The sequence below is a fragment of the Oncorhynchus gorbuscha genome, linkage group LG06 (genome assembly GCF_021184085.1).
Source record: "Oncorhynchus gorbuscha isolate QuinsamMale2020 ecotype Even-year linkage group LG06, OgorEven_v1.0, whole genome shotgun sequence".
In the NCBI taxonomy this organism is placed as follows: domain Eukaryota; kingdom Metazoa; phylum Chordata; class Actinopteri; order Salmoniformes; family Salmonidae; genus Oncorhynchus; species Oncorhynchus gorbuscha.
This window is the reverse complement of record NC_060178.1, coordinates 11,514,016-11,536,344: the sequence shown is the minus strand read 5'-3', so window position 1 is coordinate 11,536,344 and position 22,329 is coordinate 11,514,016. Positions and strand designations below refer to the sequence as shown.

Sequence of the window (22,329 nt, the reverse complement as noted above, 5' to 3'; positions counted from 1 at the left end):
GAGGGGTTGTAGCCTCCCTTGTGGCAGGTGCCTAGGAGCCTTACTCTGGGCGCACACCGAACAGGAGGAGACATAGAATCGCACATCTCTCACCAAGGTAGGCCACCAGTACTTCCCCCTAAGACACTGTGGAGGCGCAGGTTCCTCTCTTAGCGCCCGCTCGATGTCCGCGTCCACCTTCCATACTACTGGTGCCACCAGCTTAGCTGCCGGAATGAAGGGAGTAGGATCGATGGACCGGTCCTCTGTCATAGAGGCGGGACAGCGTGTCGGCCTTAGTGTTGAGGGAACCTGGTCGATATGAAATCGTAAAACGAAATCTGGTGAAATACATGGCCCACCTTGCCTGGCGAGGATTCAGTCTCCTAGCTGATTGGATATACTCCAGGTTATGGTGGTCAGTCCAGATGAGGAAAGGGTGTTTAGCCCCCTCAAGCCAGTGTCTCCACACCTTCAGAGCCTTAACCATAGCCAACAACTCCCTGTCCCCCACATCATAATTCCGCTCCGCTGGCCCGAGCTTCCTCTAAAAAAAGCACAGGGGCGGAGCTTTGGTGGCGCACCCAAGCGCTGCGAGAGCACCGGACCCCCCTTCAGCAGTGCGGTAATAGGAGCTGCTACCTGACCAAAACCCCGGATAAACCTCCGGTAGTAATTGGCAAACCCTAAGAACCTCTGCACCTCCTTTACTGTGGTCGGAATCGGCCAATTACGCACGGCCTTGACGCGGTCACCCTCCATTACCACCCCGAGCTGAAAATGCGATAACCCAGGAAGGAAACGGCTAGTTTAGAAAACTCACATTTCTCCGCCTTCACGACGTACAGTTCATGCTCCAGCAGTCGCCCTAGAACCTTACGCACCAGAGACACATGCGCGGTGCGTGTAGCGGAGTAGATCAAAATATTGTCCATATACACCACTACACCCTGTCCGTACAGGTCTCTGAGAATCTCGTCAACGAAGGATTGAAAGATAGCTGGAGCATTCTTTAACCAGTACGGCATGACGAGGTACTCATAATGGCCAGATGTGGTACTAAACGCGGTTTTCCACTCATCTCCCTCCCGAATACGTACCAGATTATATGCTCTCCTGAGATCCAGTTTCGTGAAAAACTGCGCTCCGTGAAATAATTCCACTGCCGTAGCGATGAGAGGTAGTGGGTAACTAAAACCCACCATGATGGAATTGAGACCCTCGATAATCAATACACAGACGCAAACCACCATCCTATTTTTTCACAAAAAAGAAACTCGAGGAGACGGGTGACATGGAGGGCCGAATGTACCCCTGTCCCAGAGCTTCCGTGACATATGTCTCCATAGCCAACGTCTCCTCCTGGGATAAAGGATACACATGACTCCTGGGGAGTGCAGCGTTTACCTGGAGGTTTATCACGCAATCCCCCTGATGATGGGGTGGTAATTGGGTCGCTTTCGTTTTACTGAAAGCGATAGCCAAATCGGCATACTCAGCGGGAATGCGCACGGTGGAAACCTGGTCTGGACTCTCCACCATTGTCGCACCAATGGAAACTCCTACCCACCTGCCTGAACACTCATCAGACCACCCCTGGAGAGTTTCTTGTTTCCACAAAATCGTCGGATTGTGAATAGCCAGCCAGGGAATCCCCAGCACCACCGGATACGCAGGTGAATCGATAAGGAACAGACTAATCCGCTCCTTATGATTCCCCTGTGTAATCATCTCCAAAGGAATAGTGGCCTCCCTGACCAGCCCTGACCCTAACGGTCGACTATCTAGCGAGTGCACGGGAAAAGGGGGTCTACCTTAACTAACGGAATCCTCAACCTCTGAGCGAGTCCGCGATCTATAAAGTTCCCAGCTGCGCCTGAATCGACTAGCGCCTTATGCTGGAGAGAGGGAAAAAATTAAGGAAACATATTAATAAAAACATGTGACCAACAGGAAACTCTGGGAGAGTGTGGTGTTGACTCACCTGGGGTAACCGAGGAGTGTTCTGCCTGCCCTCTCGACTCCCAGATGAATTCCTCCAGCACCGACCTGAAAGTGTGCCCTCTCCGGCCACAACTGGTACAGGAGGAGCTTCCTCCTCCGATCTCCCTAGATGCAGCCCCTCCTAGCTCCATCGGGATAGGAACGGGAGGGTCAGGAGGTGGAACTAACAGGACCCTTTCAGAACGTCCGCGAGCAGCTAGCAGATGGTCTAACTGGATCGACAGGTCTATCAGTTCATCCAGGCTGAGTGTAGTGTCCCGACAAGCCAGCTCCCTGCGGACGTCCTCTCTCAGGCTACACCTGTAATGGTCTATCAGGGCCCTGTCGTTCCACCCTGCTCCAGTGGCAAAGGTCCAGAAATCCAGCGCGAAGTCCTGTGCGCTCCTCGTCCCCTGACGGAGATGGAACAACCTCTCACCCCCCTGCTCGGCCCTCCGGAGGATGATCGAACACGGCCCGGAAATGGCGGGTGAACTCCGGGTAGTCGCCCCTCGCTGAGTCGGGCCCGTTCCAAACAGCATTGGCCCACTCCAAGGCTCTACCCGTAAGGCAAGAGACGAGGACACTCACGCTGGCTGAACGGTGGCCAGGTAGAGATCTAGTTGTAGTAGAAATCCCTGGCACCCCGCTGCCGCTACATCGTACTCCCTCGGAGGCGTAATGCGCAGAGCGCTGGTACCGGATCCCGCTGGGGGAGATGGTAGAGTTGCTGGTGGGAGGGTAGGTGGGGTATTAGGGAGACCACTCTTCTCCCAACGGTCCATCCTCTCCATCATTTGATCCATCGCTGATCCGATGGACGTGTAATGAAGAACTCTCTCCTCCATCGTGGGGAGAGGGGTGGTCGCTGCTCCTGCTGACTCCATTCTAGTTTGCTGTGTTTGTTTGTTAATTCTTTCCAATGTGTCAAGTAATTATCTTTTTGTTTTCTCATGATTTGGTTGGGTCTAATTGTGCTGCTGTCCTGGGACTCTGTAGGGTGTGTTTGTGTTTGTGAACAGAGCCCCAGGACCAGCTTGCTTAGGGGACTCTTCTCCAGGTTCATCTCTCTGTAGGTGATGGCTTTGTTGTGGAAGGTTTGGGAATCGCTTCCTTTTAGGTGGTTATAGAATTTAACGGCTCTTTTCTGGATTTTTATAATTAGTGGGTATCGGCCTAATTCTGCTCTGCATGCATTATTTGGTGTTCTACGTTGTACACTGAGGATTTTTTTTGCATAATTCTGCGTGCAGAGTCTCAATTTGGTGTTTGTCCCATTTTGTGAAGTCTTGGTTGGTGAGCGGACCCCAGACCTCACAACCATAAAGGGAAATGGGCTCTATGACTGATTCAAGTATTTTTAGCCAAATCCTAATTGGTATGTTGAAATGTATGTTCCTTTTGATGGCATAGAATGCCCTTCTTGCCTTGTCTCTCAGATCGTTCACAGCTTTGTGGAAGTTACCTGTGGTGCTGATGTTTAGGCCAATGTATGTATAGTTTTTTGTGTGCTCTAGGGCAACTGTGTCTAGATGGAATTTGTATTTGTGGTCCTGGTGACTGGACCTTTTTTGGAACACCATTATTTTGGTCTTACTGAGATTTACTGTCAGGGCCCAGGTCTAACAGAATCTGTGCAGAAGATATAGGTGCTGCTGTAGGTCCTCCTTGGTTGGTGACAGAAGCACCAGATCATTAGCAAACAGTAGGGTGAGGCCGGGTGCTACAGACTTTTCTAGTGCCCGCGCCAATTCGTTGATATATATATGTTGAAGAGGGTGGGGCTTAAGCTGCATCCCTGTCTCACCCCATTACCCTGTATGTGTTTTTTGCCAATTTTAACCGCACACTTGTTGTTTGTGTACTCTTAACAGCGCTCTGCACAGGCAGCAGTGGAGGACAGTGATCAGATCTTTACTGAGCTGATCCGCTCCATTGAGAGAAGGCGCTCTGAGGTGAAGGAGCTGATCAGAGCCCAAGAGAAGGCTCAAGTGAGTCAAGCTGAAGGACTCCTGGAGCAACTAAAGCAGGAGATAGCTGAGCTGAGGAAGAGAAGCACTGAGCTGGAGAAGCTCTCACACACAGAGGATCACATCCATTTCCTCCAGGTAGCTAAACTGCCTTGTTACATGTGATATGAATTGAACTTCATGTGAAACTATTCATCTCAATCATTATGTTGTCCTGTCCCTCTCTCTGTCAGTCTCCGTCCCTGTCTCTCTGTCCATCTCTGTCCCTCCCCCTCTCTGTCCCGTCTCTCTCTCTTTCTGTCTTTCTCTCTCTGTTCCCCTCTATGTCCGTCCCTCTCTCTCTCTCTGTCCATCCCTCTCTCTCTGTCCATCCCTCTCTCTCTCTGTCCATCCCTCTCTCTCTGTCCGTCCCTCTCTCTCTCTCTGTCTGTCCATCCCTCTCTGTCCGTCCCTCTCTCTTTGTCCGTCCCTCTCTCTCTCTGTCCGTCCCTCTCTCTCTCTGTCCGTCCTCTCTCTCTCTCTGTCCATACCTCTCTCTCTCTGTCCATACCTCTCTCTCTCTCTCTCACTGTCCCCCTCTCTTTCTGTCCCCCTCTCTCTCTGTCCCTCTCTCGCTCTCTCTGTTCCTCTCTCTCTGTGTCCCTCTCTCTCTCGCTCTATGTCCCTCTGTCTCGCTCTTCGCTCTCTGTCAATTCAATTCAAGGGGCTTTATTGGCATGGAAACATGTGTTAACATTGCCAAAGCAAATGAGGTAGATAATATACAAAAGTGAAATAAACAATAAATATTAACAGTAAACATTACACATACAGAAGTTTCAAAACAATAAAGACATTACAAATGTCATATTATATATATATACAGTGTGGTAACAATGTACAAATGGTTAAAGTACTCAAGGGCAAATAATAAGCATTAATATAGTTGCATTTACAATGGTGTTTGTTCTTCACTGGTTGCCCTTTTCTTGTGGCAACAGGTCACAAATCTTGCTGCTGTGATGGCACACTGTGGGATTTCACCCAGTAGATATGGGAGCTTATCAAAATTGGGGTTGTTTTCAAATTCTTTGTGGATCTGTGTAATCTGAGGGAAATATGCGTCTCTAATATGGTCATACATTGGGCAGGAGGTTAGGAAGTGCAGCTCAGTTTCCACCTAATTTTTGGGGCAGTGTGCACATAGCATGTCTTCTCTTGAGAGCCATGTCTGCCTATGGCGGCCTTTCTCAATAGCAAGCTCATGCTCACTGAGTCTGTACATAGTCAAAGCTTTCCTTAAGTTTGGGTCAGTCACAGTGGTCAGGTATTCTGCCACTGTGTACTCTCTGTTTAGGGCCAAATAGCATTCTAGTTAGCTCTGTGTTTTTGTTAATTCTTTCCGATGTGTCAAGTAATTATCTTTGTGTTTTCTCATGATTTGGTTGGATCTAATTGTGCCACTGTCCTGGGGCTCTGTGGGGTCTCTCTTTCTCCCTGTCTCTCTGTATCTCTCTCTCTCTCTCTCTCTCTCTCTCTCTCTCTCTCTCTCTCTCTCTCTCTCTCTGTATCTCTCTCTCTCTCTCTCTCTCTCTCTCTCTCTCTCTCTCTCTCTCTCTCTCTCCCTCTCTCAATTTACTTTATTGACTTGGCAAGTTCATTATTACTTACCGTACATTGTCAAAGTATACATTTCGAAGAATAAAAATATATATTTATATATATATTTATATGTAAATAAATGGTGGAACCAACAGCAATAATAATAGTAGTGGACATGGGAATACCATTGACAACAACTACAGCAACAATATTAATCAGAACAACAATACATTTAAGCAATGGTAGTAGACCAGTGTCAACATGACTGAGAAGAACATTCGTAGTGTTATTCCAAAAAGTGATCAAATTCAACATCTACTCACAGACTCCAACCTTGACTTCCTCTGCCTCTCAGAGACACGGCTCCATAATACCTCCATAATACCTCTCCATATGCTGCTTTGATAGTGCCTGGCTACAATATTGTCAGGAGAGACAGGAAGAGGAGGAGTTGTGATGATTTACATTAAAGAACATATCTGATGTAAACAAATTGAGTGGTCATGTGATAATGAACTAGAATGTATTGGCCTGAACGTTACACCGTCTCCCCAAACGTCTAGTGTTCAACCTTCCCAAGTTCTCTCACGTCACCCCGCTCCTCCGCTCTCTAGACTGGCTTCCAGTTGAAGCTCGCATCCGCTACAAGACCATGGTGCTTGCCTACGGAGCTGTGAGGGGAACGGCACCTCAGTACCTCCAGGCTCTGATCAGGCCCTACACCCAAATAAGGGCACTGCGTTCATCCACCTCTGGCCTGCTCGCCTCCCTACCACTGAGGAAGTACAGTTCCCGCTCAGCCCAGTCAAAACTGTTCGCTGCTCTGGCTCCCCAATGGTGGAACAAACTCCCTCACGACGCCAGGACAGCGGAGTCAATCACCACCTTCCGGAGACACCTGAAACCCCACCTCTTTAAGGAATACCTAGGATAGGATAAAGTAATCCTTCTCACCCCCCCCTTAAAAGATTTAGATGCACTATTGTAAAGTGGCTGTTCCACTGGATGTCATAAGGTGAATGCACCAATTTGTAAGTCGCTCTGGATAAGAGTGTCTGCTAAATGACTTAAATGTAAATGTAAATGTAAATGTCTTTTACCCTTATTGGAATGTATAGGCCACCTTCCACCAAGTGTGTTTTTTGATCAGTTTAATAACATGCTTAGGGAACGTGACTTTGGGAAAGAGGTAATATTAAATGGGAGATTTTAACATTAATTATGAAGACATGTCTAGTAGGAAAACCCTCAAACGGATCACTAATACCTTTGACCTTACACAGCTAGTTAAAGGGCCAACCAGGGTGACTTGTTGCTCTAAAACACAGATTGATTTGGTGTTCAGTAATAAACCAGAGAGAATGATTAAATCATTCAATATGGTTACTGGGCTGTCTGATCATAATCTGACATTTATAGCCAGAAAGCTGTCTAAGAGCAGGTTTAACCTCTCTACTGTTAGAAAGACGGATCAACTAAGAATACCTAAGAGTGAATTAAACTATTTTGAAAACGCAATTAGGGGAATTAACTGGAATGATCTCTTGTCCTATACAGACGTGGAAGCTGATAGTCAGGTTTCTCTATCCACAATCCAGACTACAATAAATGGCTTCCTAAAGAAAATCAAATCCAAACCTGGCCAAAAGAGCACTCTTCCTTGGCTAAATGGAGAAATCTGGAAACTGATGAAAGAACGAGATTATGCTCTAAAAATAGCCCAAAGATTTAAATTGGAGCATGACAGACGTAGGTTTACCATGTTGAGAAATAAGGTGATGAAAGAAATCAGACAGACCAAGGCAAACGTTTTTATTAACATAATTGGTGAAGCAAAGGGAAATTCTAAACTGATTTGGGAGAATCTAAAAAAGTTAACAGGGAAAGACCATAGTAACACTGCAAAAAGACTAGAAATCATAGTGAATAACAATCTAACACAAGATGCAGTCCAAACAGCAATAGCCTTCATTTACTACTTTATTGACTCTGTCAGGGTACTGACACAGAACCCCTCCACTGGTTTCTTGGGCTCAGTGCTAGTGAATGACGCTCAACCTGTCTTCATCATGAGTGAGGTTTCTGAGTCAAAGGTGAACAAGGTGATTAGCTCACTAAAGAACTCTAAAGCCAAATATGTGTTTGGGCTGGACTCTACCTTTCTTAAAAACTACAAAGAGTCACTCATTGGCCCCATTACTAAGGTCACCAACACATCTATTGGTCTATTGAATTATAATTTTGAGAAAGAAATATTATCTTAAGTCTGAGTATTTATCACAGTGTAATAGGAAATGCAGCTCTGTCTCTAACTCTCCCCTGGAGCAGAGTGAGCACAGCCTGTCCTCTCTGGGAAGCCAGGTTTCTCTGTGATGACCGGTCTCTATAGCCAGACTGTGCTCACTGAGTCTGTACCTAGTGAATGTTTTCCTCAGTTTTCTATCAGTCACAGTGGTCAGATAGTCTGCCACCATGTACTGTCTGTTTAGAGCCAAATAGCATTGAAGTTTACTTTGATTTTTTGTGGTGTCTTTCCAATAGGTGATATTTTTGTTTTTGTTTTGTGATGATTTGGTTGGGCCAGATTTTCTGAGTGCTGTCCTGAGGCACTTTGGGGTTGGTTTGGGTTGGTGAACTGAGCCTCAGAACCAGCCGGCTGAGGGGACTCTTCTCTTGTTTCATCTCTTGACATTATAGAGCTGTGTGATGGAATGTTTTGGGGTCACTTGTTTTTAGATGGTTGTAAAATTTGATGGTTCTTTTTTTCTATTTGAATGAGGAGGGGGTATTGTTCTGCTCTATATGCGTTATTTGGAGTTTTTCTTTGCACTTGCAATACAGTCTTGCAAAACTTTGCATGCAGTATTTCGATTGGATGTTTGTCCCATTTGGTGAATTCATTATTAGAGATTGGACCCCATACTTCACTGCCATATAGAGCAATTGGTTCTATAACTGATTGAACATTTTTGAGCCAGATTCTAATTGGAATTTCGATTTTGATGTTCCTTATAATGGCATAGAATGCTCTTCTTGCTTTGTCTCTCAGCTCATTCACAGCTGTGTGAAAGTTACCTGTGTTGCTGATATTTAGTCCTAGATATGTGTAGTTTTTGGTGTGTTCTAATAGAACTGTGTCCAAAAAGAACATATATAACATATTTATATTTGTCATCCTTATTTCCGGACCTTTTTTGGAATATCATTATATTTGTTTGTTTTTTAGGTTAACGGTCAGAGCCTGTTATGCAGGTGAATGAGGACCCAAAAGCGACTTGGCGAAAACAGAGTCTTTAATCCAGTTAAAGGAAATAGCAATACTCCTAGACAAATCGGAGCGGTAAATAAAGCATAAAAAACAATTCCACTCATAATCACGAGAACTGACTGGAGACTCGATAATAAACTGCAGGTTGCCTCGGGAAGGCACTTGACCGTAGCAGACTCAGACACCTGCTCACCACGCAGCATCTGAGGGAAACACGACACGACAGGGCGATACAAAGACACAGCACGGTGAACAATATACAAGGATCCGACAGGGCAGAAACGGAAAACAAGGGGAGAAATAGGGACTCTAATCAGGGGAAAAGATAGGGAACAGGTGTGGGAAGACTAAATGATTGATTAGGGGAATAGGAACAGCTGGGAGCAGGAACGGAACGATAGAGAGAAGAGAGAGAGGGAGGGAGAGAGAAAAAGGGGAACGAACCTAAAAATACCAGCAGGGGGAAAACGAACAGAAGGAAAAGCAAAATGACAAGACAATATAAGACAAAACATGACAGTACCCCCCCACTCACCGAGCGCCTCCTGGCGCACTCGAGGACGAGGAGGAATCCTGGCGGCAACGGAGGAAATCATCAATCAGTGAACGGTCCAGCACGTCCCGAGACGGAACCCAACTCCTCTCCTCAGGACCGTAACCCTCCCAATCCACTAAGTATTGGTGACCCCGTCCCCGAGAACGCATGTCCATGATCCTACGTACCTTGTAAATAGGTGCGCTCTCGACAAGGACGGGAGGGGGAGGGAAGACGAACGGGGTGCGAAGAAAGGGCTTGACACAGGAGACATGGAAGACAGGATGGACGCGACGAAGATGTCGCGGAAGAAGCAGTCGCACAGCGACAGGATTGACGACCTGGGAGACACGGAACGGACCAATGAACCGCGGAGTCAACTTACGAGAAGCTGTCGTAAGAGGAAGGTTGCGAGTGGAAAGCCACACTCTCTGGCCGCAACAATACCTTGGACTCTTAATCCTACGTTTATTGGCGGCTCTCACAGTCTGTGCCCTGTAACGGCAAAGTGCAGACCTCACCCTCCTCCAGGTGCGCTCACAACGTTGGACAAACGCTTGAGCGGAGGGAACGCTGGACTCGGCAAGCTGGGATGAGAACAGAGGAGGCTGGTAACCCAGACTACTCTGAAACGGAGATAACCCGGTAGCAGACGAAGGAAGCGAGTTGTGAGCGTATTCTGCCCAGGGGAGCTGTTCTGCCCAAGACGCAGGGTTTCTGAAAGAAAGGCTCCGTAGTATGCGACCAATCGTCTGATTGGCCCTCTCTGCTTGACCGTTAGACTGGGGATGAAACCCGGAAGAGAGACTGACGGACGCACCAATCAAACGACAGAACTCCCTCCAAAACTGTGACGTGAATTGCGGACCTCTGTCTGAAACGGCGTCTAACGGGAGGCCATGAATTCTGAACACATTCTCGATGATGATTTGTGCCGTCTCCTTAGCGGAAGGAAGTTTAGCGAGAGGAATGAAATGTGCCGCCTTAGAGAACCTATCGACAACCGTAAGAATCACAGTCTTCCCCGCAGACAAAGGCAGACCGGTAATGAAGTCTAGGGCGATGTGAGACCATGGTCGAGAAGGAATGGGGAGCGGTCTGAGACGACCGGCAGGAGGAGAGTTACCTGACTTAGTCTGCGCGCAGTCCGAACAAGCAGCCACGAAACGGCGCGTGTCACGCTCCTGAGTCGGCCACCAAAAGCGCTGGCGAATAGAAGCAAGAGTGCCTCGAACACCGGGATGACCAGCTAACTTGGCAGAGTGAGCCCACTGAAGAACAGCCAGACGAGTGGAAACAGGAACGAAAAGAAGGTTACTAGGACAAGCGCGCGGCGACGCAGTGTGCGTGAGTGCTTGCTTAACCTGTCTTTCAATTCCCCAGACTGTCAACCCGACAACACGCCCATAAGGAAGAATCCCCTCGGGATCAGTAGAAGCCACAGAAGAACTAAAAAGACGGGATAAGGCATCAGGCTTGGTGTTCTTGCTACCCGGACGGTAAGAAATCACAAACTCGAAACGAGCGAAAAATAACGCCCAACGAGCTTGACGAGCATTAAGTCGTTTGGCAGAACGGATGTACTCAAGGTTCTTATGGTCTGTCCAAACGACAAAAGGAACGGTCGCCCCCTCCAACCATTGTCGCCATTCGCCTAGGGCTAAGCGGATGGCGAGCAGTTCGCGGTTACCCACATCATAGTTGCGTTCAGATGGCGACAGGCGATGAGAAAAATAAGCGCAAGGATGAACCTTATCGTCAGACTGGAAGCGCTGGGATAGAATGGCTCCCACGCCTACCTCTGAAGCGTCAACCTCGACAATGAATTGTTTAGTGACGTCAGGAGTAACGAGGATAGGAGCGGACGTAAAACGTTCTTTTAGAAGATCAAAAGCTCCCTGGGCGGAACCGGACCACTTAAAACACGTCTTGACAGAAGTAAGAGCTGTGAGAGGGGCAGCAACTTGACCGAAATTACGAATGAAACGCCGATAGAAATTAGCGAAACCTAAAAAGCGCTGCAACTCGACACGTGACCTTGGAACGGGCCACTCACTGACAGCTTGGACCTTAGCGGAATCCATCTGAATGCCTTCAGTGGAAATAACGGAACCGAGAAAAGTAACGGAGGAGACATGAAAAGAGCACTTCTCAGCCTTCACGTAGAGACAATTCTCTAAAAGGCGCTGGAGAACACGTCGAACGTGCTGAACATGAATCTCGAGTGACGGTGAAAAAATCAGGATATCGTCAAGGTAGACAAAAACAAAGATGTTCAGCATGTCTCTCAGAACATCATTAACTAATGCCTGAAAAACAGCTGGCGCATTGGCGAGACCAAACGGCAGAACCCGGTACTCAAAATGCCCTAACGGAGTGTTAAACGCCGTTTTCCACTCGTCCCCCTCTCTGATGCGCACGAGATGGTAAGCGTTACGAAGGTCCAACTTAGTAAAGCACCTGGCTCCCTGCAGAATCTCGAAGGCTGATGACATAAGGGGAAGCGGATAACGATTCTTAACCGTTATGTCATTCAGCCCTCGATAATCCACGCAGGGGCGCAGAGTACCGTCCTTTTTCTTAACAAAAAAAACCCCGCCCCGGCCGGAGAGGAAGAAGGCACTATGGTACCGGCGTCAAGAGACACAGACAAATAATCCTCGAGAGCCTTACGTTCGGGAGCCGACAGAGAGTATAGTCTACCCCGAGGAGGAGTGGTCCCCGGAAGGAGATCAATACTACAATCATACGACCGGTGAGGAGGAAGGGAGTTGGCTCGGGACCGACTGAAGACCGTGCGCAGATCATGATATTCCTCCGGCACTCCTGTCAAATCGCCAGGTTCCTCCTGAGAAGTGGGGACAGAAGAAATGGGAGGGATGGCAGACATTAAACACTTCACATGACAAGAAACGTTCCAGGATAGGATAGAATTACTAGACCAATTAATAGAAGGATTATGACATACTAGCCAGGGATGACCCAAAACAACAGGTGTAAAAGGTGAACGAAAAATCAAAAAAGAAATAGTCTCACTGTGGTTACCAGATACTGTGAGGGTTAAAGGTAGTGTCTCAAATCTGATACAGGGAAGATGACTACCATCTAAGGCGAACATGGGCGTAGGCTTGTCTAACTGTCTGAAAGGAATGTCATGTTTCCGAGCCCATGCTTCGTCCATGAAACAACCCTCAGCCCCAGAGTCTATCAAGGCACTGCATGTAGCACCCGAACCGGTCCAGCGTAGATGGACCGACATAGTAGTACAGGATCTAGATGGAGAGACCTGAGTAGTAGCGCTCACCAGTAGCCCTCCGCTTACTGATGAGCTCTGGCTTTTACTGGACATGAATTGACAAAATGTCCATCAAATCCGCAATAGAGGCACAGGCGGTTGGTGATCCTCCGTTCCCTCTCCTTAGTCGAGATGCGAATACCTCCCAGCTGGATGGGCTCAGTCTCTGACCCAGAGAAGGGAGATGATGGTTGCGATGCGGAGCAGGGAAACACCGTTGACGCGAGCTCTCTTCCACGAGCTTGGTGACGAAGATCTACCCGTCGTTCTATGCGGATGGCGAGAGCAATCAAAGAGTCCACACTGGAAGGAACCTCCCGGGAGAGAATCTCATCTTTAACCACTGCGTGGAGTCCCTCCAGAAAACGAGCGAGCAGCGCCGGCTCGTTCCAGTCACTAGAGGCAGCAAGAGTGCGAAACTCTATAGAGTAATCCGTTATGGATCGATCACCTTGGCATAGGGAAGCCAGGGCCCTAGAAGCCTCCCTACCAAAAACTGAACGGTCAAAAACCCGAATCATCTCCTCTTTAAAGTTCTGGTAATTGTTTGAACAATCAGCCCTTGCCTCCCAGATAGCTGTGCCCCACTCTCGAGCCCGGCCAGTAAGGAGTGAAATGACGTAAGCAACCCGAGCTCTCTCTCTAGAGTATGTGTTGGGTTGGAGAGAGAACACAATATCACACTGGGTGAGAAAGGAGCGGCACTCCTTGGGCTGCCCGGAGTAGCAAGGTGGGTTATTAACCCTAGGTTCCGGAGGCTCGGCAGACCAGGAAGTAACAGGTGGCACGAGACGAAGACTCTGGAACTGTCCAGAGAGGTCGGAAACCTGAGCGGCCAGGTTCTCCATGGCATGACGAGCAGCAGACAATTCCTGCTCGTGTCTGCCGAGCATGGCTCCTTGGATCTCGACGGCAGTGTTACGAGCGTCTGTAGTCGCTGGGTCCATTCTTTGGTCGGATCCTTCTGTTATGCAGGTGAATGAGGACCCAAAAGTGACTTGGCGAAAACAGAGTCTTTAATCCAGTTAAAGGAAATAGCAATACTCCTAGACAAATCGGAGCGGTAAATAAAGCATAAAAAACAATTCCACTCGTAATCACGAGAACTGACTGGAGACTCGATAATAAACTGCAGGTTGCCTCGGGAAGGCACTTGACCGTAGCAGACTCAGACACCTGCTCACCACGCAGCATCTGAGGGAAACACGGCACGACAGGGCGATACAAAGACACAGCACGGTGAACAATATACAAGGATCCGACAGGGCAGAAACGGAAAACAAGGGGAGAAATAGGGACTCTAATCAGGGGAAAAGATAGGGAACAGGTGTGGGAAGACTAAATGATTGATTAGGGGAATAGGAACAGCTGGGAGCAGGAACGGAACGATAGAGAGAAGAGAGAGAGGGAGGGAGAGAGAAAAAGGGGAACGAACCTAAAAAAGACCAGCAGGGGGAAAACGAACAGAAGGAAAAGCAAAATGACAAGACAATATAAGACAAAACATGACAGAGCCCAGGTCTGACAAAACCTGCGAAGACGATCTAGGTGCTGCTTGCTTTAACCCCCCTTTAGTGGGAGACAGCAGCACCAGGTCATCTGCGTACATTTGAGTCCATCAACAGGACGATGTCAGCCAGTGTTTCTTCTGGACTGGAGGGGCAGAGGGGGTGTGCCGGTGCCGCTGTCAATGGGAGGCTGTTCTGGGGTTTGGGAAGGAGGGGTGCAGCAGGCAGGGCTGGGGAGGCCTGGCTGGTTGAGCTGGGCTCCTCTGCTGTGTGAGGGCAGGTCATAGAGTGGTGTTCTAGCTGCTCCTGCAGTCTGTCCCCTGTTCTCTTTCTCTCCTGTAGCTCCTCTCTTAGTGTGGTCAGATCGTTATTACTGTTCGGCCTGTCTTTTTGGAGCTCTCTCACCTCCTTTGTTAGATCAGCCAGCTCTCACCTCCTTTGTTAGATCAGCCAGCTCTCACCTCCTTTGTTAGATCAGCCAGCTCTCTCACCTCCTTTGTTAGATCAGCCAGCTCTCACCTCCTTTGTTAGATCAGCCAGCTCTCTCTTGAGTCCGTCTCTCTCTTGCTGAACCTCTTTCAGCTGTGTTGCAAGGCTGCTGTCCTGCTCTGTCCTCACCTTGGTTAGGAGCTCCTCTAAGGTGTGGTTGTCTGGTTGCTGTTTGCTCACGCTCTCCCTCAGCAGGACCACCTCCCCCTCCAGTCTGGTGAACTCATCCCCCATGGCAGCCATGGTGGTGAGGAGGGCCTGAGCCTGCTCTGCACTGAGGGGGTTGCTCTCCTCCTGGGGCGTGTCCTCCGTTATGGTGGGAAGAGAGGTGCTGGATGTGCCTTTTTGGGTGGGGAGAGTAGGGGTGAGGGTGGTGCTGGTGGAGTTTGTCTGGTGGGAGGGCATGTCACTGCTGGTGTCCTCTCTCTGCTCTCTCCTTAATGGTCTGAAAGTCTGTTTCAAACAGCCTAATGTTACCTTGCACCATGACAGTCCCAGTCTTATAGAGGTTGATTGTTATCATGGTGCTATCAGGGTCGTCTGTCTCTTTGACTTTCAGCTTCCACCCATTACAGATTCCCTCTTTCTTTATGGATGGGTAGTGAGAGCACACTGCTGAGCGCCATGCATTTGGCTGGTCAGTGAGGAAGATGAGATTACTCACATCACCATTTTTGTAGTTGTCTGCGAAAAGGGTTTCTGGCCTCCCCTTTAGTAGTGTCTGTTTAAAAGCTTTCCTCGTTGTGTCATTTTTGGCCTCTGGAGGGTAGAGAATGGATTCAGCGCTGAGGAGGAGTGGGGACATGGTGCTTGTGGGCTCTGCTACTGCTGCTCTGTTCTGCTGCCCGTTGCCATGGCAACCGATTTGTCCGTCTGCTGCTGTTGCCAGCTAGCTGTAATTTAGCTCAAAAACCAGCAAAAAGAGTGACAAATCTTCACACAAAAAACAGAAGATATGTTTAAAGTTAGTCCGTCTCCTTTTTAGTTTACCCACTCAGTTTGGTCGTTTGATGTAGTTGTATTAACTCCCCTTACTAGGTTTGTTGTAGCTCGTTTCTTCTGGCTAGCTTGTTAGCATGCTGGCTAGGTCTTTGTTGTCTAGCTAGCTTTTTCGATTAGAGTGTTTATCTCATTCTAAAAACAACAACAAAAATTAAATATATCAGAAACTCATGTTGAGCATGACTCTCTCTCTCTGTCCCCCTCTCTCTCTCTCTCTCTCTCTCTCTCTTTCTCTCCCTCTGACCCTCTTTCTCTCTCCCTCTCTCTTTCTCTCTCTCTCTCTGTCCCTCTCTCTCGGTCTGTCTCTCTCTGTCTCTCTTTTCTCTCTCTGTCCCTCTCTCTATCTCTATCCCTCTGTCTGTCTCTCTCTCTCCAGAGTTATCAGTCTCTCTCCAGAATGAGTGTGTCTTCAGACTTACCCAGCATCGTTGTCCGTCCTCTTCAGTACTTTGGAGATGTGAGTCAGACTGTGTCTGAACTGAGAGAGAAACTAGAAGACTTCCTTAAAGGAGAATGGACCAAGATCTCCACTACAGGTGTGTTGAAAATAATAAGAACATCAACTTTAGACCATTGAAAGTTCCCTACTAGTCATATACATATGGTATGATGATAACATTCCCTCTCTCTCTGTCAATGTGTTTGTGTGTCTGTAGTGAATATAGTGGAGGTTGTACTGCCTCCAGAGCCCAAGACCAGAGAGCAGTTGTTACAATGTGAGTCTCTTTATTGTGAAGTAACTAACAGTCTCTTTTTACTGACACTCCTAACAAGCCCTCTTGAAATATATAGCAATAGTAGATCTAATCAAAGACTGGGTATCTATCTGACTCCTCATATTACTCTGATCTGATCTCTGCTCTGCTCTAATCAAAGACAGGGTAGATACAGTATCTGACTTAACTTATTGTTCTAACTCCCCTCATTGGTCTCTGCTCTGCTCTTCTCCCAGATTCCTGTCAGCTCACACTGGACCCAAACACAGCAGGCACACAACTCTCTCTGTCTGAAGGGACCCGAAAGGTGACCTATACAGACCAAGTCCAACCATATCCTGGTCATCCAGACAGATTCACTAACTACTACCAGGTTCTGTGTAGAGAGGGTCTGTGTGGACGCTGTTACTGGGAGGTGGAGTGGAGTGGTTATGTTGATATAGCAGTCTCATATATAAAGATATCAGCCGAACAGAGACAGATGGTGGATTTGGAGACAATGGCAAGTCCTGGAGTTTACTATGCTATAGTGGTGGTTATTGTTTCAGACACAATAATGTTGTAACTAAAGTAGCAGGCCCTCAGTCCTCCAGAGTATGAGTGTACCTGGATCACAAGGCAGGTACTCTGTCCTTCTACAGTGTCTCTGACACAATGACCCTCCTCCACAGAGTCCAGACCACATTCACTCAGCACCTCTATCCTGGACTTTGGCTCTCTGGTACTGCTGAGCTGGTTAAACTGTAGTAGGGTCCACATAGATACTAGTCATGCTGGTATAGTCTATAGCTGAGCTGGTTAAACTGTAGTAGGGTCCACATAGATACTAGTCATGCTGGTATAGTCTATAGCTGAGCTGGTCAAACTGTAGTAGGGTCCACATAGATACTAGTCATGCTGGTGTAGTCTATAGCTGAGCTGGTTATACTGTAGAAGGGTCCACATAGATACTAGTCATGCTGGTGTCGTCTATAGCTGAGCTGGTTATACTGTAGAAGGGTCCACATAGATACTAGTCATGCTGGTGTAGTCTATAGCTGAGCTGGTTATACTGTAGAAGGGTCCACATAGATACTAGTCATGCTGGTGTAGTCTATAGCTGAGCTGGTTATACTGGTTATTCCTTTCTGTTTACGTGTGAACTAGTCCACTTCCTTTCATGGATTTATAAGGAAATGACTGGTATATGTAAACTCCCTCTACCCCATGCCAACACCAGTCCAATGCTTTAACATTTGTGAGGAGTAGTGAAGGAATGTTACCCTTCAGGAGGAAGGAGAGATTATTGGGACGCCCCCATGGAGTGATGATAGAGGGATGTGAAAGAGGAGAGAGGTAATAGTTGTACTTCCCCATGGAGTGATGATAGAGGGATGTGAGAGGAGAGAGGTAATGGTTGGACTCCCCCATTGAGTGATGATAGAGGGATGTGAGGAGAGAGGTAATAGTTGTACTTCCCCGTGGAGTGATGATAGAGGGATGTGAGAGGAGAGAGGTAATGGTTGTACTCCCCCATTGAGTGATGATAGAGGGATGTGAGGAGAGAGGTAATAGTTGTACTCCCCCATTGAGTGATGATAGAGGGATGTGAGAGGAGAGAGGTAATGGTTGTACTCCCCCGTGGAGTGATGATAGAGGGATGTGAAAGAGGAGAGAGGTAATGGTTGTACTCCTCCATGGAGTGATGATAGAGGGATGTGAAAGAGGAGAGAGGTAATGGTTGGACTCCCCCGTGGAGTGATGATAGAGGGATGTGAAAGGAGAGAGGTAATAGTTGTACTTCCCCATGGAGTGATGATAGAGGGATGTGAAAGAGGAGAGAGGTAATGGTTGTACTCCCCCATGGAGTGATGATAGAGGGATGTGAAAGAGGAGAGAGGTAATGGTTGTACTCTCCCATGGAGTGATGATAGAGGGATGTGAAAGAGGAGAGAGGTAATGGTTGTACTCCCCCATGGAGTGATGATAGAGGGATGTGAAAGAGGAGAGAGGTAATGGTTGTACTCCCCCATGGAGTGATGATAGAGGGATGTGAAAGAGGAGAGAGGTAATGGTTGTACTATACTTATTTATTCTCTCATTACTGACATTCTTTTTCATATAATTGCACAACACAAAATAAATCATGTTAGATAATGCTCACTTCCTCCTATAAGAGTCATTGAAGTGTTGGATGAGACAGGACCCTGACTTCACCGGGGGATATGTGTTGGATGAGACAGGACCCTGACTTCACCGGGGGATATGTGTTGGATGAGACAGGACCCTGACTTCACCGGGGGATATGTGTTGGATGAGACAGGACCCTGACTTCACCGGGGGATATGTGTTGGATCCGTCACAACAGGTGATGAGGATCTCATCTTCCAACTGCACAAAGAAAACCAGGGACCGCAGTGTGCTCCAGTCTCCAGCAGGGGGCAGTAAAAACACTATGGACCTGAAAGGGAAAGTGAGAAGTAAATATCAAAGGTGAATGTACGTTAATGTTTCCACAGAGACCTGTGGTCATATTCACTAGGCACCAAACTGAAGAAAATGAACTGAAACAGGGAGGGACTAACTGAACTTAAAATAAAAGTTTGTTTCTGTTGCAAAATCTGTTGCTACAGTGTGCCCGAATGAATTCAACCCTGGATTCATATACTACACTGAACAAAAATATAAATGCAACATGTAAACTGTTGGTCCCATGTTTCATGAGCTGAAATAAAAGATCCCAAAATGTTTGCATACACACAAAAACTTTTTCTCTCTCATTGTGTGATCAAAATGTTTACATCCCTGTTACGGAACATTTCTTCCTTGCTAAAATAATCCAGGCACCTGATAGGTGCAAATCAAGAAGCTTATTAAACAGACTGATCACTAAACAGGTGCACTTTGTGCTGGGGATGATAGAAGGCCACTCTAAAATGTAAAGTTTTGTCACAACGCAATGCCACTGATGTCTTAAGTTTTACGGGGGCATGCAATCGGCATGCTGACTTCAGGAATGTCCACCAGGGCTGTTGCCAGAGAATTTAAGGTAATTTCTCTACCATAAGCTGCCTTCAACGTTGTTTTAGAGAATTTGGCAGTACGTCCAACCAGCCTCACATCCGCAGACCGTGTGTAACCACAGCAACCCAGGACCTCCACTTCCGGCTTCTTCACCTGCGGGATCGTCTGAGACCCGCTACCCGGACAACTGTAATAATGCCCTTTTATGGGGAAAAACACAACCTGATTGGCTGAGCCTGGCTCCCAAGTAGGTGAGCTTATGGCCTCGCAGGCCCACCCATGGCTGCGCTCCTTCCCAGTACTGTGAAATCCATAGATTAGGGTCTAATTCATTTATTGAAATGGACTTATTTCGTTAAATGATCTGTAACTTAGTAAAATTGTTGAAATTGTTGCATGTTGCATTTATGTTCATGTTTTCGTTCAGTATATTTTAAATCTTACAAATATTTTGAGCAATTCCTTTAGTCCTCCAGGTGGGAGGGATTTACATTACATTTACATTTAAGTCATTTAGCAGACGCTCTTTTCCAGAGCGACTTACAAATTGGTGCATTCACCTTATGACATCGAGTGGGACAGTCACTTTACAATAGTGCATCTAAATCTTAAAGGGGGGTGAGAGGGATTACTTATCCTATCCTAGGTATTAGGTATTTGTTTGTAATTGTAGGAATTTTCTATTGGTTATGTTACAACAGGCAAACTCAATCAATTATTTTAAATGGTATTTGAATGCAGGTCTGTTTCTAATCAAATTAAATCAAACGTTATTTGCCATCATGACTTTACCGTGAAATGCTGAATACATCAAGTGTAGACTTTACGTGAAATGCTGAATACCAAGTGTAGACTTTACCGTGAAATGCTGAATACAACAAGTGTAGACTTTACCGTGAAATGCTGAACTTTACCGTGAAATGCTGAATACAACAAGTGTAGACTTTACCATGAAAAGCTGAATACAACAAGTGTGAAAGACTTTACCGTGAAATGCTGAATACAACAAGTGTAGACTTTACCGTGAAATGCTGAATACAACAAGTGTAGACTTTACCGTGAAATGCTGAATACAACAATTGTAGACTTTACCGTGAAATGCTGAATACAACAAGTGTAGACTTTACCGTGAAATGCTGAATACAACAAGTGTAGACTTTACCGTGAAATGCTGAATACAACAAGTGTAGACTTTACCGTGAAATGCTGAATACATCAAGTGTAGACTTTACCGTGAAATGCTGAATACAACAAGTGTAGACTTTACCGTGAAATGCTGAATACAACAAGTGTAGACTTTACCGTGAAATGCTGAATACAACAAGTGTAGACCTTACCGTGAAATGCTTACTTACAAGCCCTTAACAAACAGTGTAGACTTTACTGTGAAAAGCGGACTTACAAGCCCTTAAGGAACAGTGTAGACCTTACCGTGAAATGCTTACTTACAAGCCCTTAAGCTAGTTGAGGTGAAGTGACTATGCATAGATAATAAACAGTGAGTAAAAGCAATGTACAAGAGGAGGGGTCATTGTAAATTGTCCGATGGTAATATTATGAATTGTTCAGCAGTCTAATGGCTTGGGGTAGAAGCAGCTGAGGAGCCTTTTGGTCCCAGACTTGGCTCTCCGGTACCGGTTGCCTTGCGATAGCAGAGAAAACAGTCTATAACTTGGGTGACTGGAGTCTCTGACAATTTTATGGATTTTCCTCTGACACCGCCTATTATATAGGTCCTGGATGGCAGGCAGCTTAGCCCCAGTGGTGTACAGGGCCGTACGCATCACCCTCTGTCGTGTCTTGCTGTAGGAGGACGAGCATTTGCCGTACCAGGCAGTGATACATCCGGTCAGGATGCTCTCAATGTTGCAGCTCAATAACCTTTTGAGGATCTGAGGACCCATGCCAACATTTTTTACTTTCCTGAGGGGGAATAGGCTTTGTCGTGCCCTCTTCACAACTGTCTTGGTGTGTTTGGACCATTCTAATTTGTTGGTGACACCAAGGAACTTGAAGCTCTCAACCTGCTCCAGTACAGCCCCGTTGATGAGAATGGGGGCGTGCTCGGTCCTCCTTTTCCTGTAGTCCACAATCATCTCCTTTGTTTTGATTACGTTGAGGGATAGGATTTATTCTGACACCACACTGCCAGGTGTCTGACTTCCTCCCTATAGGCTGTCTCGTCGTTGTCGATAATCAGGCCTACCACTGTTGTTTTGTCTGCAAACTTAATGATGGTGTTGGAGTCGTGCCTGGCCATGCAGTCGTGGGTGAACAGGGAGTACAGAAGGAGACTGAGCACGCACCCCTGAGGGGCTCCAGTGTTGAGGATCAGAGTGGCAAATGTGATGCTGCCTGCCCTCACCACCTGGGGGCGGCCTGTCAGGAAGTCCAGGATCCAGTTGCAGAGGGAGGTGTTTAGTCCCAGGATCCTTAGCTTAGTGATGAGCTTTGAGGGCACTATGGTCTTGAATGCTGAGCTGTAGTCAATGAATAGCATTCTCATGTAGATATTCCTTTTGTCCAGGTGGGAAAGGGCAGTGTGGAGTGCAATAGATATTGCATCATCTGTGGGTCTGTTTGGGTGTAATGCAAATTGGAGTGGGTCTAGGGTTTCTGGGATAATGGTGTAAATGTGAGCCATTACCAGCCTTTCAAAGCACTTCATGACTATGGACGTGAGTGCTACGAATCTGTAGTCATTTAAGCAGGTTACCTTAGTGATCTTGGGCACAGGGACAATGGTGGTCTTGCAACTGGGACCTGGCCAATATAAGCAATGGAAATTCAACACATACAACAACACAGAGCTACACATGGAATAAACAAAACATAGTAAATAATACAGTAGAACAAAAGAAAACAAAAAGTCTATATACAGTGAGTGCAAATGAGGTAAGATAAGGGAATTAAGGCAATAAACAGGCCATGGTGGAGAAGTAATTACAATATATTCATTAAAACACTGGAATGGTAGATGTGCAGAAGATGAATGTGCAA

General features: G+C 46.9%; 1 pseudogene; it reads left to right on the top strand.

Moving 5' to 3' along the window:
- The window catches only part of LOC124037532, a 116,719-nt pseudogene extending 99,593 nt beyond the window's left edge, over positions 1 to 17,126 (top strand).
- The last annotated feature ends 5,203 nt before the right edge of the window (positions 17,127 to 22,329 follow it).